Raw genomic sequence first — 16,666 nt, 5'->3', positions numbered from 1 at the left:
CCATGGAGAACCCATCATAAAGCAGAGTAAATAGCCCTTCAAGTTCAGTTCAGAGAGAGAGATGTTGCCGGCAGGATTTTTTCACAGAATTTGTAAACCCAAGAGAAGCAGAGTCACTCAATGACTTCAGGCCTGGATTATATGCCCAGCTCCCCATTTCTTACAAAGGAACTAGTGCCCTAGAGCCTTGTCCTTAGCAAAACATGAAACAAATAAGTAAAATGCAAACCAGAAAAAATGTTAGGGGAAAATGTTTGATAAAAGCATATGCATATATACATACTTTGTATCGGTGAGACCACATCTCGAGTATTGTGTCCAGTTCTGGGCCCCTCAGTTCAAGAAGGACAGGGAACTGCTGAAGAGAGTCCAGCATAGGGCAATAAAGATGATTAAGGGAGTAGAGCATCTCCCTTATGAAGAAAGGCTGAGGGAGCTGGGTCTCTTTAGTTTGGAGAAGAGGAGACTGAGGGGTGACCTTATTAATGTTTATAAATATATAAAGGGTGAGTGCCACGAGGATGGAGCCAGGCTCTTCTCGGTGGCAAACAATGATAGGACACAAGGGGTAAGGGGACCAAGCTGGAACACAAGAGGTTCCACTTAAATTTGAGAAGAAAATTCTTCTCAGTGAGGGTGACAGAGCACTGGAACAGGCTGCCCAGGGAGGTTGTGGAGTCTCCTTCCCTGGAGACATTCAAAACCCACCTGGACATGTTCCTGTGTGACCTCATCTAGGTGTTCCTGCTCTGGCAGGGGGATTGGACTAGATGATCTTCTGAGGTCCCTTCCAATCTCAAACATACTGTGATACTGTGATTTATTAGTCCATAGTTGATCTCAATGTGAGTGAGAATGGACCACAGTTACGTAAAAGACATTTGGGTTTCCACCATTATTTCTAGTTTTTTATTATTTTTTCTCCCATATGGAAATTTTCTCACCTCACTTCTGTAAAGCTTTATTGTTCTTTGGTGAGTTGTCCCAATTTTACCACACCCTGTCCTGACAAGCACACACTCTGCTTGCCACACTCATATCTGAAGCTTATAAGGAGTATTAATACAACTAGGCTTTTATCCCTTAAGCCTCCCTCTTTGCTTCTTAAATAAAAAGGGTTTGAAGTAATAAAAGTTAGCAAATTAGAAGAATGGCAGACTTTCTCAGGCTGCTTTAGAATTCATCCTAGAAAGAAAAAAGAAACAAGAACTCTGTTTAAGAGATAAACCCGGTCTAGTCTGAAAATGGTACCCGAAACGTACTTGCAGTCCTGATGGTAAAATGGTTTGGGGTGATTCGCAGCCAAATTACCTTTGCAGCTCCCCCATTACATATGAGCACATTCTCTCTGCTGCCTTACAGCTGCTCACTGAAATCACCAAATCCTCTGGGCACTGGTTTATGAATCCTCCAGTACACAGGAGCTGCTCATCACCTCTGCCTCCTACAACACTCAGGGAAGGAAGTTTGGGGAAAGACCGAAGGGCCTATTTGCCCTTGTGTGATGTGGCTGATGCCTTCAGGGCAGGATGGGATTGTTATCGACCTGAGCAGAAAGTTTCTCTCAGTTTTAGCCTACAGTCCCAAACAAAAACACTAGCAAGTTGAAGCTGCCATTTCATTCAGCTGAGAGGGTTGCACGTGTGAGCAGATGGAGGTTGGAGACTTGGTGACTCTTGATTAGTCCAAGACAGAAAAGTATTCTCATGTAGCAAAAAATTCACTGTGTCATGCCTTCCTCAAGATACTGTGATGTATAATACCTGGAAAAATTAAGGGAACAGCCACACCTATTTATCGTCATAATTGTTAGGCCTGGTGCTTTGCCACCAAGAAATACTCTTTGGATTAGTAACGAAAGGACACGTACAAAGAGCTGAGACTTTACACCTTGCCCTGTGTCACAGCACAGGTGAGGATCTCTTGAGTCACTGAGTGTTGTCCCTGACTACCAGAGAAAATTTCTTATAATCTCATTCATTATCTGACCCCAGCTCATCTTTGCCATCCATCTTCCATAGGAGGCTGGTCTGAAATATTATCTGAGAGTCAGTCTCTGATTTCCAGCTGACGTGCGTCACTAGCCAGATGACAAGAGTACCTCTCTCTCTGCCACTGCCTGTAGGGATACCCAGACCTCACCCTGGGGCACCATGACTGCCTCTGAGGTTTCCTCCAGCAGAACTTCTTGTTTTGACTGCAAGAACTTGCATTTTGTCTGCTCCATCCCCTTCAAGACATCCTTCCCCAAGCAGTACACTGCCTTCCAAATCTGTGCTTATTTCCTGACTGCTGCCTCACTTCTCACGACTGCCACTCTGGATAATCACTATTATCCCCAGTATGTCCTGAGCATCCTTCAGGTCCTTCTTTTCCCTTGGTCAGCCTAGAGAACAATTATTCTAAGCTGGCCACACAGCACCCAGATGGGGAGCACCCCTTGCCGCGTCCATATGAGCAGGCTGGAGGGGAGTCTTGCTCACCTCTGTGACAGTGCATGCTTAAACAGCATCTAGGCCAGCACAAGGGAGCATTGGAAAGGAAAAAAAGAAAGTGAAGAACAAGGTAAAAGCAAACTTCTTCAGTCCTCCATCTGTGCAGCTAAGACAAATAAGGATGCAAGAGCTGTCTGCTAAAGCACTTTTTTGCAATTGTGCACTTGAAATGATATGTTCTGCCTTCACCTCCCAAGCTCCTGAGGGCACTTGGGAACCATGGTTATCACAGGAATGAGCCCCATAAAGGTTCAAAGAAAGGGGGAGGGTTTCTTCACCACATACTTTTCCACCTCCTCTTAGTGATACAACTCAAAGATGGCTTTGGAACCTGCAATGGGAGTGTAAATAACACGAAGCAATCAAAATAGATCTGAAGAGGAAAGATGGCCTCAGGCATCATAGTGGGTTATCATTTCCTATCTATAATATTAGTTTACACAGAATATTACACAGATCATATACATTGCATGTTTTGGGAAAGGATGCTTTGTTCTAATGTATTAAACGTTGCTACAGGTGGGGTACTGGCTTGGATTAATATTGGAAATAGGACTGATATTAAGCAACCTTGTGTCATAAAGTAGCTCCAATTTGATCTGTATTTATTTGTAGCTTACTGTGTGAAAAAATCCAGAAGTTTGGTGTTCAGTTTGCCTAAATTACTGTTTCTTCAGGACGTTTTTGATTTCTTTTTATCTGGCTACTTTCATGAACTTTAATTCAGCTCAAAACAAAATTTTTATTTCAGCTTCCTTTTGCCAGTGCATTTTTTCCCAGATTTTAGAATAATAATGTTTTGAAAAGAAGTACTTAAACTTTATTTCAAAAGTATGCAGGTATGATGTGTTAGTTATTTGATTTTTATTTTATAGTACATTAAAATATTCACAAATGACAAGCCTGAGGCATTAAAGCCAAGCTGAGATCTGATTTATAGTGAAAAACCTATTTGTCCCAGAACTGGCCTGGTTCTGCTGTTGTAAATACAGTAGCCACTTTGCTCTTAAAACCAGTAGTATAGCTAACCTAATCTAAAGAAATTCTTTCTTTCAAGTCACTAGTGATAATATACAAACAGAGAGCGCAATGCAGAGACAGGCACAGCTTTGCAGGTTATCAGAGGAGAGATCGGAGAGGACTAAGCCAAGTTACAGATGACTGGGCTTGTACATGGGTTGCTCCTCACCCATTTGCCTGGTTTTCAGAGTCCCTGCCAAGTCAAACACAAACATAAAGACTTGTTGACAGCCTGTGAAAAGCATTTTGAAGGCAGGGAGGTACTGCAGACAAACACCAAATAATTACAGTTCTGCTGCTGTACGCTCCTGTCACTAAAAATGTGATCTGTGCCTCATCATAGCTCCATGAATGTTTTATTTCCCTTACATTAGGAAGCCTCATTTAGTCTGTATTAATAAAATGAAGATGTTTTATTGCTAGGACTGACCTGGCTATAAACAAATTAATGAGATAACGTGCATGGGTTGTTTGAAAAGGGAATGCTTGTGTCTGTTTCACAGAGCTTTACCATCGTGCTTTCTTCTTCCCTCATGGCTATGATAAGTAGTGCTATAATCCACCTCTTGTGAGCAAAAAATATGAATTGATAGCCCTCAAATACCAATTCCTATCAGGCTTTGGGACTGCCAAAATACTGTCTAGATGCAAATAGTAGGCATCTAGAATATCCGCTCACATGAAAATTACGAAACTGTTGATCTGGCCATCAGAAAGCCTTTGTTCCAGCTTTAGGGCAGCCACTGTATTTCTACTGTCACAACAGATTAAGAAATACACTGCACACTCCCAAGGAGCTGAATCGGCAGAAAACCCTGGGCTGAGACGCTGGCAATGAGACATTCAGTATCAGCTCTTGGGCAGAAAATGCCCCTCGGGCTAGGGCTGGGTTGCTCCAAACCTTCTCAGCGAGGAGGCAGGAGGCGCAGGTGGTGCAGTGATCCAGCCCTCGGTGCTGGGGAGCAGCTCCTCAGCAGTTGCTCCAGGGCAGTGAGACACTTGGCAGAGAAGCCGTCACAGCACCCAAATTAAAGTACAAGCCACTTTCCCATGGCAGTGCTGGGACACAGCATGTTGCTTTATAATTATGTTTTGGAAGCCTCCACCCTCTTGCCCTGATTTCCAATTAGCATTTATCCCAATAGTGATTGCAAACACCCTGCAAATGGGGAGCAAGACAGGAAGGACCATTCTGTGTAGGTTAGTAGCAGGCGGCATTCTGGAGAAATCACTTTATGTCACCACCACCAGCTTCTTGGCCCTGTCACCTAATGAATTTTCTCTTGTAGACTCACTGATAGTATATTTAAAGCCCCGTGAGTGGAATGGAAATGTGGTAGGAATGGCCGGTGAAGGGAAACCAAGACAAGGCAGCAAGGCAGTGGGATGCAAAATCCGAAATGCTTCAGCCTGGAAATTATTTCTAGTGTCAGCCAACTTTGACTTGTCCAGATTGAAATGCTAGGCTAAACATGTCAGCAAAGGATGTCCTTTTTTCTAGTTTGTTTAGACTGTGTCTTCTCTAGTATGGGTCCTCTGGTTATCCCTGACTCATCCTAGACGACACAGAAATTGCACTGAGAAACAAATCTTATTCAATAATCTCATAATTTTTTGAAAGGTACGTACAACTAATAGTATTTTGAATTTTTTTTTCTTAAGTTTTGTGAACTCTTTCACAGGTTTCATAAGCCACTGCAGTCTTGTATACAGATTTTTAAGACGTTTGCAACTCCTGAGTCAAATCCAAAACGTATAAGACCCACATCTTCATCTCCAGAAGTGTGTCAATTGAAATTCCTGGTGCCTTTAAATGACTGGTAAACCACTCTGAATGCCAAATGGCATAGAAAAAAGCGGGGTATATGATTTGTGATGCAGACTGGTAGCACCTACTTTAACAAGGAAGAAAGATGTAGGTAACTGCTGAAAATTCTCTGGTTTACCACCACTGAATAGGTAGTCCTTCCCTGCTGAGTAATATTACCTGGTCAATAGGTTGCAACTGTGAAGCAAACACCACTTACCCATCACACAGATCCTCCTCTGACACTCTTTCCTTTTTCTCATTCACTGGTGGAAGGAGGAGGATTTCACAACTCTGCAAACATCCACTCTTTTCATGTGGGCATAAATTAGGGAAAGACCATAACCTCATGGGGGTACTTTAAAGCAGCAACTTTGCCCATCGTAATGATGATAATTGAATATCTCCAACAGGACGTTTCTTCCTCCATCTGCGTAATAAAGTTTAACTTTAATAGTCCTTGTTCTATCCTCTGTGACTAGCAGAATGTAATATTAGAAATAAATATAATTCATATAATTAGAGGTTAATGGACTTAAATTGAACCCTTTACTGGCCTGTTCCTGTTTCTATACATTGCAGCTTTCTTGTTTGTTTTTGCAGCTGGTAAGAGTCTGGGTGGCTGTTAAAATGGAAATTGTGAGAAATGTTCATATAGCAATCTTTCCTGCTGGAAAAATCAGATTTGGATAAAAAAATCATAACAATGTTTGTGAACCAGTTTGGTTTAATATGGACTCTTATTCAAAAATGATCAGAACAGTTTGTAACACTTAATTTGCAGACTTAGGCACTTTATTTCAATATTATTTTTATTCACGTGAAACAACAGAAACAGTATTTAATGAGATGCATTTTTTAATCTTATCAAAACAAAAGGACTTTGACCTTATGAAAATAACCTGATTAAATCCTTAGGTTGTGTTTTTAAATAACTTTTCCTTTAGATTTTTTAAATCTATCTCACAAGCGGTGGAAATATCAAAATACTACAACATAAATTGCAGAAAATAATTTTCTCATTGACCATTGTCAATAAAGGCAACTTTGGGGGGTGAGTTTTATGAAAGCTTTGACTCATGGGAAGTCATTAGGACTGGTGGTATCAACCAAAATTTATTCTTCATTAAGGAACTACTTTACAGGATAAAAAAAGAAGTGTCAATTAATGTGGAAAAGAAAAATATTCCTGCAGTTAGATGTAAAGAGATGAAAAGGTAGAAGAAATGTCCATTCTGATGGGAATGATGAATGCCTTGACCATTTGAAGAGTGAGTACCAAAACTCAAGCTCTATAACTGTGGCTTCAGCCCATTTGGCTGGGTCAAAGGCCGCCTTAAAGTGAAGCCAAGTTCAAACTGACACCCCAGCACTGGCTACACTGCTCGCCTTGAGCCATCACACACCTGGCACCTCAGCCTCCATACACTTACCTGAGGAACAATCTTGGGACAAGGCTACAGGGGAAGCACAGCTGGACCCAGAGACAAAGGTGATAATCTTTCTTCATGATTGGAGAAGTTGCAACACCATGGGTTTATGACCAATGCAGTTGCTATTGCTGAGGATAATGCAAAGTATTGGCTTCTGCTTCAGTCCAAGGTGGCATCTGAGATATTTCCTTTGCTTCCTGTGTAGTACAAGATGGATTACAAGCAAAGGGAAGACTGTTAATTGTATAATCAACAAATGATTTAAGCTGAAATGTTACTGATTTAGTAAGAGCTTTTCTTGCAGCGCAAACAAGCCGCCATGTCTCACAGAAAAGACTTAAAGATTTTTGCTCATAGCTCTTCAGGAGTTATTAGTGTTGAAGCTTTTTTCAAGCTAGCCTGGACTAAAAAGTTGAGTGACTGATCAGCAGCTGCACTAATTGGAAAGCTTTCAGCCGTCAGTCAAGGAGTAGGCAGGGGCAAAGGACAAATGCACATGTTCTGGACAGGAGTCTGTATTCCAGTTCAACAAGTTAATATTAACCCACATTTTTATGCCCTCTCGTCTGACTACACTTGAAGCCATCTGATAGCAGAAATTCAGGACAGCTTATTTTTCTGTAGCCCAGAGAGGGCTTCCCTAAGTATCCAGGAAAAAAAACAACAACCCTGAATCCACACAGAAATGATAAAAAGGATCCAGTTGTTTTGTGTTTTGTTTTGTGTTTTGTTTTGTGTTTTGTTTTGTGTTTTGTTTTGTGTTTTGTTTTGTGTTTTGTTTTGTTTTTCTTTCCTTTCCTGAGAAAGAGCAGGAGGTGTGGAGGAGGAGGAGGAAGAGGAGGGCTTGAAATGACTGCGAATCCTGATGTGAAACACCAGTGTTTCAAGTACCGCAGTGGATTGATTTCAGTGTTATTTTTCGATTACATCTTGTGACAACTGCAGCTAGTGATCTATGTGGGAGTACTGTGGGGAAAGATTTTAGCAAGCTGCATGTACAAACTGGGCTTTCAGTGTTATAATTTGCTTCAGGAAAGCTGTCATCTTTCAGCACTTTGTTGTGTGTGAGGGTTTGGGTGGGAAGGGAGCCTACAGGGAGTTGAGCTTAGCTGTGATTTATTGAGTGGAAACCTCAGTTTTGCCTACATGTGCGGGTATGCGGGATTAACAGAAAAGTACGGCCAATAACCCAGTGAGCGCAGGAAAAGAGCGCTGTAATCCTTCAGTGTCACTGACCTCCTCCAAACATCTGTTTCCATGTAAAATATGCATAACAGCATCTTGTAGAGTTGTTGGGTGAATGCGTATTTGAAAGGTACGCTGAAACTGTGGATGTTTTTGCATTTAGCTGTAACTGATTGCTAAAGCTGGCAAACAATCTGAGCTTGCTGTTCCTCAGGATGCCAACGCAGACACTCCTGAAAGGCAACACCCAAGGCCACACCACCACCACCCTGATCTGAAAAGAAATTAAGAAGTTGGTTTCCTTTCTCTTACTTCTTTGTCTCCCAAAATCCCAAGTCGCTCACACCAGACACCACGGTGATTGAAGTGCGTGAAGCAATACTGCCCTTTGTGTCATTTTCCATATTTTAGAGAAAGGACAACTGTGACAGCACAAAGTAACTTCATTAGCAGCACATTCAAAATACTCAGAATATTTTCAGTAACCTTTGTTGCTGATTCAGAGCAGCCTGCATACTCTTTGGGAGTTGTATCTGTTCTGGCAGAAATCAGCAGAGTTCTTTTTTGCTGGCCTGGTTGAAAGTTCAGGCTTCCTATGTCAGAGAGGTTGAAGCCTCCCCCACTGTGACCCACGCCAGTGGTGCTGGTACTGGGGTTGCTGCAGTGCACCAAGGACACCAGGATAACCATCAGTGTTACATTAGCACTGCTAGTGTTGTTATTCTCCTCCCAGTTTATGGCACAGGTGTGATTACCTCGGTGTCTTGGAAGTTGCTGAACGGCAGAATTTGGTTTGTTCTTGTAACTGAGCAACACGTTGCTATTGCACAGGCGGATGATGAATCATGAGGGTGTTGGTTCAGGCTCGGCAGGGTTTGGCTCAGAGAAAGCACTAAACAAAGGAGTCTAATAAATCATGTACAAACCCAGGACAACACTAACATTGTAATTGTCCAGCACAGCCACTGACCCATGCAACAGATAGATAGCAGGATATGCACATGAAAAATCCTTGGCTTCGCAGCCAGAGGTGCCAGGTAGCAGAGGCAGCCTCACCAAGTGACCAGAAAACTAATGCTATTTACTCTGATTGTTTTTTTTTTTCCCCTCGGGAATTACTCTGTATTTAACAAAAGCAAGGCTCTAATGCTTGTGCATGTGAGAGAATGAAAACAGAGACTAACAGCATCCAGGCAACAGCTTTTGGAAAAACGATGAATGGATTTCAGGGCTTCTGGCAGAATAAGAAGCTTTGGAATTTGGTACCAATTTTAGAAACATATGCAGACTTAAGGAATGGATTCTCTTAATCTATTTTTTTTCTAACTTTGAACAGATTTATGAGTTTAATATCCCACAGCAAATGTTATGGAATTTTCCTATTCACTGCTAATAAAACAGGAAATAATGAATGGTGGGGCCGTATCAATTACACGGTTTGATAAGACTGGTAAATAAACAAGCAAATCAGCCCTTGAAACACAGTTCTTGATTGAGTATGTACGTAAATCTGTAATTTCACTAATGAGAGGCTGTACAAATAGAGATACATTTGGTCCAGGGAGCCTCCAGGTGGGAATATACAGCACAAACATTTAAAAATCCCTGTTCTAAATTGATCTGACTTGAGCCATAAGGATTTTTGTCCATATCAGCTGTCTGATTCTCAAGTCTTCTCATTTGTCAATATTGGAAGGATCAATTTTGTCTCATAAAAATGAGATGTAACTAGAGCTCTTGCTTTCCCAAAACCTGGCAATGGCTGTGGCAGTCTTTCAAAGCTTCAGAGAAGGATCCTCTTCAATTTTAATTTCTTACTACTCCTTTTGTTAGTTGTACACCTCTTGCCACAGGTTATATCTTGCTGATCTGCCTGCAGAGTGACTTGTGTTAATGCTCTCTAACTTGTTTCAGGCACAGTCAGTTGGATTATTTCAAACCTTTTTTCCACCAAGTCTCTACTTTCCTCTCATTTACATTTTTTAGCTTTGTTGATTAACAGTGACATGAATTAGAAAATGTTTCTGCAATTGTGGTGTCGACAGAAAAGCTGTGGAAGAAAAAAGCAGCCTGGAATCACTTTTTCTGCTGTCACTGTACCCAGAAGAGGGTCCCGTCTTTGCAATATCTCTGAGAGCTTCTCCAGCTGAGTTTCCATCGAGGTCTTTGGTAAGCCCTTCTTTAGGTGTACAAGGATATGATTTATTTTTTCAAATTACACTTAATTCTTTGCCTGTTTCCTTTGAAATCCCACAGACTATGTAAAGCACTTCTCTGTAGCCTGAATGCAGAGTTAATTCTCCATTGATGTTTTCTCTGGTTTCAAAGGAAAAATCCATTGTACACTGGGGAAAAATAAAGGCAACAGCACACAAAAGGTCAAGATATTTCAAGTACACAGGTAAAATATCTACAGTATCTCAGGATCTTCTGGCTTTCTGAGTACACACAACAGATAATCCAAAGTAATCAAGCAAAACCAAGACCATTTGTATATATTAATATTCCAAGTCATACACTGAGTACAACAGATCTGTGTTTGGGTTTGGGATTCTACAATTTTAAGAAAAATTCTCCTTTGAAATAAGAAGCAAAAATTTAAACTATTTTCTACTAATCCCCAAAAGCAAAGGGAGTCAATTTATTGACACCATCAGCAGGAAAGATTGATCAAACTGAACTACCCTTTCTCCTTTCTTAAATCAAGAGCTGAAACACATTAATAAGCCAGCACTGGGGAAGCTTCCATCGTTGCTTCTTACACCATATCTGCTGGTAAATGAAGGATTGCATCTTCCACCACAAGTGGTAGCTGGGTGCATCTCACATGAAAGAAGTGTGCAGTAAACATGAAAATAAGGAAGGTTTGAAATGGATCTGAGACAAAAATTTAGACAGCTGCAGTGCAGCCTCCTTTGACAGTTAGTAATTTTATAGTCAGCAGAGTCTATGAGGAAAATCATCTCATGCACTCCTTTGCTGAGGAGAAGGTGAGCCCAGCCAGAGCAACTTTTGTATAGACATTTAAGGAGGTTAACCTATCTACATGTCCATCTCACTTTCTCTTTACTTGTGTATTGATTTCAATAATCTCAGATTTTAAGGCTGTAAGGGACTTGTTACTACAGTCTTGCCTCTTGCATGTCACAACTCTAAGTGTTATTTTGTAATGAATGAAATGTCAATACTGCCAAACTCAGCCTTTATAGGTAATCTGTCAGAAGAGTGAGATCACTTTTCCAACTTTTAAAGTGCTTACTCTCTGGAAGGATTAATAGAAAAAAAAAAATCCAAGCAAATCCCCTCTGCCTGTTCTAATCTCTGATCATCTTAAATTGGGAAGAAAAAGCTGCTCAGAATTTACAGTTTTTGTGCATATTCTCCACACTGAAGAGTTGTGGTTAGCATGAGACTAAACTCTCCTACAGATTTGGGCCTGTAGGACCCAATGCTTTACTGTTGTGACTGGGCACCTGTGAGAGGCCTCCTGACCCAGAGGAACCTGTGTGGGCAAAGGATCTCCTCTCCTGGAACAAGCTGGGGGTGACACTCTGAGGATGGGAGGCGGGAGGAGGGATGGCTCTCTTCTCACACTGCAGGAAAGGGGCCAGAGGCCTCTGTCATTAGCCTCTGGCAGGTCTCAGGCACAGAAGGTCTGTAAAATAGAGAAAGAACTGAAAAGACTTGGTTTTAGTGTACTGGCTGGGAAAATTTTAACAAGACTTGGGCCTGTCATGGATTACCCAAAGTCAGGAGTGCTTCATGAGTCAAAATGTGAGGTTTTACTGATACTGGCACCAGTAGTACTGACATTTTTGTTTGTAATACGAGTATACATTCAGTACTCATTTTGCTCTTGGTCAGCTGAGGACATCAGGCATAAAGCAGTGGCTCTAGGCTTTGATAATCCCCTTTGGGGATCCTTTCCCACTCTTCCCAGATAATGTTTTCTGGAATTACTGAGTAAAGACTTTCTATATAAAATCACATAACTGGCCTTATTAAAAAAAAAAAAAAAAAAAGGGAGGGGTGTGTGATAGAAAATAAATAAATAATACTGAGAAGCTACTAACTTTAATTTCACCTTAGTTACCAACGCTCCTTGCATTTTGTACCCTGCCCATTACAGCTGGTTGAGATTTCTCACCCTCCTTGAGTCCCTAAGTGTGCATTCCTCAGAGCTGGTGACATTGCTGGAAGCCACCAGAGACATCTCTACAGTGCTCCTCATCAGCAGTCTGAGGAAATCTACTTCAACCAGGCTGCCAGAAAGCACAGTAATGCTAACTACTGTGTGTTAGAATGAAAACTTTCCCATATTTGTGGCTTCTGCATCTTTTTGTAAGCCTGCTTCCTGTGAAAGTGAATGGCAAAATTGCCTATGACTTCATTTTATGGAATGCAGTTCAAGTGCTGGTTTTGTATCTGCTTCTCTAGCCCAATGAACCTGTAAAGGGGCTCATTAACATCTACCCCTCCAGAGATTATGTAATCCTGCTTTATGTAGTCAAAGCCCCATAATTTAAGTTAAGTTAAGCCTTCAGCCTCAGTTTAGGCTGAAGCATAGGAGCCTTTATTTCAGTTCTTTGTTTTACACCTCACTGAGCTTGACCTTTATCATGAAGATCTCTTAGAGAAAAGGTTAAATCTGATCATATGGCTGGTGTTTTGCATCCACACTCCAAAACAGAAAAAATACCCTCAGTCCAATCTGCCATGCATGTTGCAATAAGTAGGGGACAGTACTCACAAAAGGAAGAATTAACTCAGCTTTAGGAAAGGCTACTAGTACTTACTGGCACTGTTACCCTCTGATACCTGTACAAACAACCTTCATGTGCAAATATGCTATTAAACACACTTACAAGCGAACCTTCTGCAACTCTAATAGAGTATCTACATGCCTATTCCAGTTGTGTAGATTTTCCTTTTATGCATGAAACAGTCAAAAGATAGTTTTTAGGAGCAATGCCTTTTTCACCAGGAAGACTGTCACAAGCTCAGCTGCAGCTTATCATGCCCTGGAGTTCTTTGAAGTTTATCTTAAAAAATTTGAAGTAAACAAAAATCAGCTGTGGATCATTATGGGTCTTAATTGGAAGGAACAAAGGATTCATATTTATTAATCCTCTTGTACCAGGCAAGTTTATCTCCCAGGTAGAAAAGTATTAGGACCGTTAAGGGCTCTCTTCAAAATATCTCACAAGGATCTCAAGGATGTTACTGTTTCCAAACTGTTCTAGAAAGTAGTCTGCTTTCTCAGATTGAATACCACAGCCAGAATAGTAGCTTCTAAAGTAAAACTGTAGGTATCAATGACCTGCTTTAGGCATTTCACCCAGTTTTTTTTACATTTCAATTTGCTTTTTATTATGTAGTAAAAATAATAACTTGTTATGCAAGGCTATAATGCCTTTAAAAATTGATCAGTGAGTCCACCCACATAAAACGTAGTTGCTGACCACAGTTTAGTTTATGATGTGGTTGCTGGTTAAGTTTTGAAGTGATGCTTTCCTCATTTGTTTGACTTAGAAAGCAATCTTAGATTTCCGTATTATCAGTAGTTACATTGATGTCTTTTTATTTCATTTCTAGAGGCTTAGCTTTTGGAGTAAGAAGGTTGTAATCCCTGCTAGAGATTACCTGGCAAACTATAAGCACGTGCCCTTGGGTAGTTTCCTCAGTGGGCAGAGCCGGTTGAACCTCGTGGCTATAAAGGTGTGTTATTTTCTGGAGGAAAGAACTGTCAACAACAGCACAGATGGTCTGGTGGTCTTAGAGAGCCTTTTAACATCCCCCTGCCCCAGCAATTACTAAATTTAGTTGAAAGTCTGGAAAATTTCTCAGACATTTCCAGTAGCCACTCATTATTGATCTGTCTCATGTCCCTTTTGGCATTAAATTAAAGCAATAATGGCTAAAGAGCTGGAAGTAAGAGCACAGCACTGCTCATGGATAAGGCTGAAATTCAGTCATACAGGTATTTGTATGTCTTCTCTTCATTTGTTTATTTTGTAACTGATCTAGTTTACCACTTGTCATAACATTAAAAAGAATATTTGTAAATAAGAACGAAAAAGTGGATTTTTAAGCAGAGATTTGTAAGGATCCCCATTCTTATTAATTTTAACACAACTGAGCACCCAGTTCCCTTCAGATCTTTTGAGAAACCCAACTCCATCGATACAATTTATGTTAGACCATATATATATAAAATAAGGGCCACCTGCACTCTGTCTTGAAAGCTCTAAATATTACTTTCATCTACTCTAATAGAAAGTTTTACCCCTTTCCCATGGACATATGCCCAAAACAGCTTACACTGCAATTTTGATAATGGACTGTCGAGGGTTTAGATTGCGGGGTGACAACAAAAACCCTGGCAGATGTATTGTTAACCTTCTCCCCCCGCCAGCTTCCCCCATTTTCCCCTCCCTCTCCCCCCTTCCCACTCAGGACAGGCGATCGGGAGGAAAAGAAGGGAGAGAAGAGAGTTGGAAAAATTAACAATGTTTTTACTAATGCTACTAATAAGAATAGAGAAAATATACAAAATATACAAAACCAATCTTGAAAGTCTCAGCAACTGCAGAGCTGGCACCTGAAGTCCTGGACTGGACTCCGCAGCCAACCGGAGCTGGATTCAGTCTCTCACTAGGTCTCAGTTTGCAGAGACAACTAGCAAGGTCCTCTCCTAATGTCAGCCATAAGCAGAAGAGAAAAGGGACGAGATCCTCGTGATCTCCCACTTTTATATGAAGTATTCACGTGAATGGAATGTTATACACAGTTGGTCAGTTTCTTGCTCACTTGTTTCTCATCGCCCCTCTCGCGAGATGTCCATCCGTGCTTATCAGTAAGTTTGCATTCCATTGCTAGGTTTACCAAAACATGTGTCTGGTTCTCCAGGGAAATGCAGTTAATATGAAGGCTTTAGCTGACAGGCAAATTCACTAAAAGAGAAACTTGTTTTTAACAAAACCAGGACATGGACCTAAAAGACTCAATGATATGATGAGTTTCAACTGACGGAGTAAATTTAGTAAATAGTTCAGATTTCATAGCTCTATAAGACGCAATTGATTCCTTGTACACAAATAAAATCAGTTCTTCCCCTATATAGAAAGAGATGCACACAACATTGTAGCAATGATACTGGCTTCTCTGTCTTCTGCGGTAGCAGGTGTTTTTTGCTGTCCCTGCCCAGGTTGCAGGTCCCATGATCTAAGGGTATTTTGGATGTGAACATGGTGAGTGAGAAGGCTGAAAGTTCCCATAGGGCTAAAAACTGCAAACAGAGCTGTTGTGAGTAATATGTCTTGATTGGGTCTCGTGTTGTCCTTGTTCAAGCTCACAGCAAAACCTCAGCTAATTCAGCCCAGAAGCAGACCACGCATGCAGAGCTGTGATACTTCAACTGACTGTTTAGACAGAGAAACATATAGAAATCCTGTCTTCCATATATTCTCTGACACATTTTCTAGCATGGGATCCTGTTCAAAAGTGCTAGACCCTTGGATTAAAACCAAAACTGAGTTTCTCTCTTATGGTTTCAAGTTGTTGACAGTGAATCATTTAATGGACTGGCCAAGTTCTGTCGTCATCTGCCACTTGGTGGGCATGTGTCTGCATTGCTTACCAGGTTCGTACACATCTGCAACAGGTGAGATCATAGTTTCCCTCTTTCATGTCACATTACAATGACATTGCCTGCACATTCAAAGTTATTAAGCTCTTGGGGTTAGGGGAAGCTACAGAGCCATTTGAGAGCTGACTTCTATTCGGCAGATTAGAGAAGAGAAGGTTCAATTTTCCAAACTTGCTGATGCAGAACATGCTGCATGTGAGTGTGTGGAGCAGAGTGACCTGTAAGGAAACAAACACAGTGATAGTGATGTGGCCATACTGGTGCTGCTAATGAGCAGAGTGGCATTAGGTGCTGGCAGGGTGTCATGCTTAATGGGAGTGCTGGCTGCACTAATTACCAGAGGAAGCAAAGTTGCTTATGTAATTTGTTGTCGCTAAGGCAAAATAAAAAAAAAAAAGTAAAAATCAAAATACTTAGTCTAGAAGAGAGCACAATCCCAAGAGACTAATCTCCCCAGTGCAGCTGAGCTCCTTGATGGGCACATGGACGGTGAGGTGCATTCCATGCTTGCTCCTTAGTGCCTAGTGCTTCTGGACTGCAGTGCAGCACCCTCCCAAACCCATAGCAGTGCTCTGAGCAAGAGGTCTCATGGTCTCAAAATACAGATTGTGCTGTCCTCAGAAAATTATGAGACAGAGATATAGTCAGCCAGACATCCTAGGCCTCAGGAGTCTTAGAAAAAGAGAAGTTCATTGTTTTGCCTGCCAATCACACCCTTGCGAAATCACTTTGGGTAAAGCAGTAAAGGACAGCTGTGCTTTCATGGATGCAAGATGGGAAATGTTTGAAGACAGGAGCAGTTCTTAAAAACTACCTTAGCTGGAGTATTAGATACTCTTCAGGGCTGAGAAATGCGTTTTTCTTCATGTTGGACCTATAATTTAGCATCCCCATTAACAAAGACACCAAGTGCTTCCTAAACTCAGCAGTGGTCATTCTGACACTGAGGGAGCTGGTAACTCCCTTACATTTATTAATTCAGTGGGGAAACGTGCTGCCAGCTCTGAAGGTGGGATGCCACATGCAATTGCCCCTGCTGCCTGGGACAGCTCACACTCACTGTCCCCCTCTGCCAGGT

This window comes from Columba livia, chromosome 3, assembly GCF_036013475.1.
Source record: "Columba livia isolate bColLiv1 breed racing homer chromosome 3, bColLiv1.pat.W.v2, whole genome shotgun sequence".
Taxonomy (NCBI): Eukaryota; Metazoa; Chordata; class Aves; order Columbiformes; family Columbidae; genus Columba; species Columba livia.
This window is presented reverse-complemented; position numbering follows the sequence as displayed.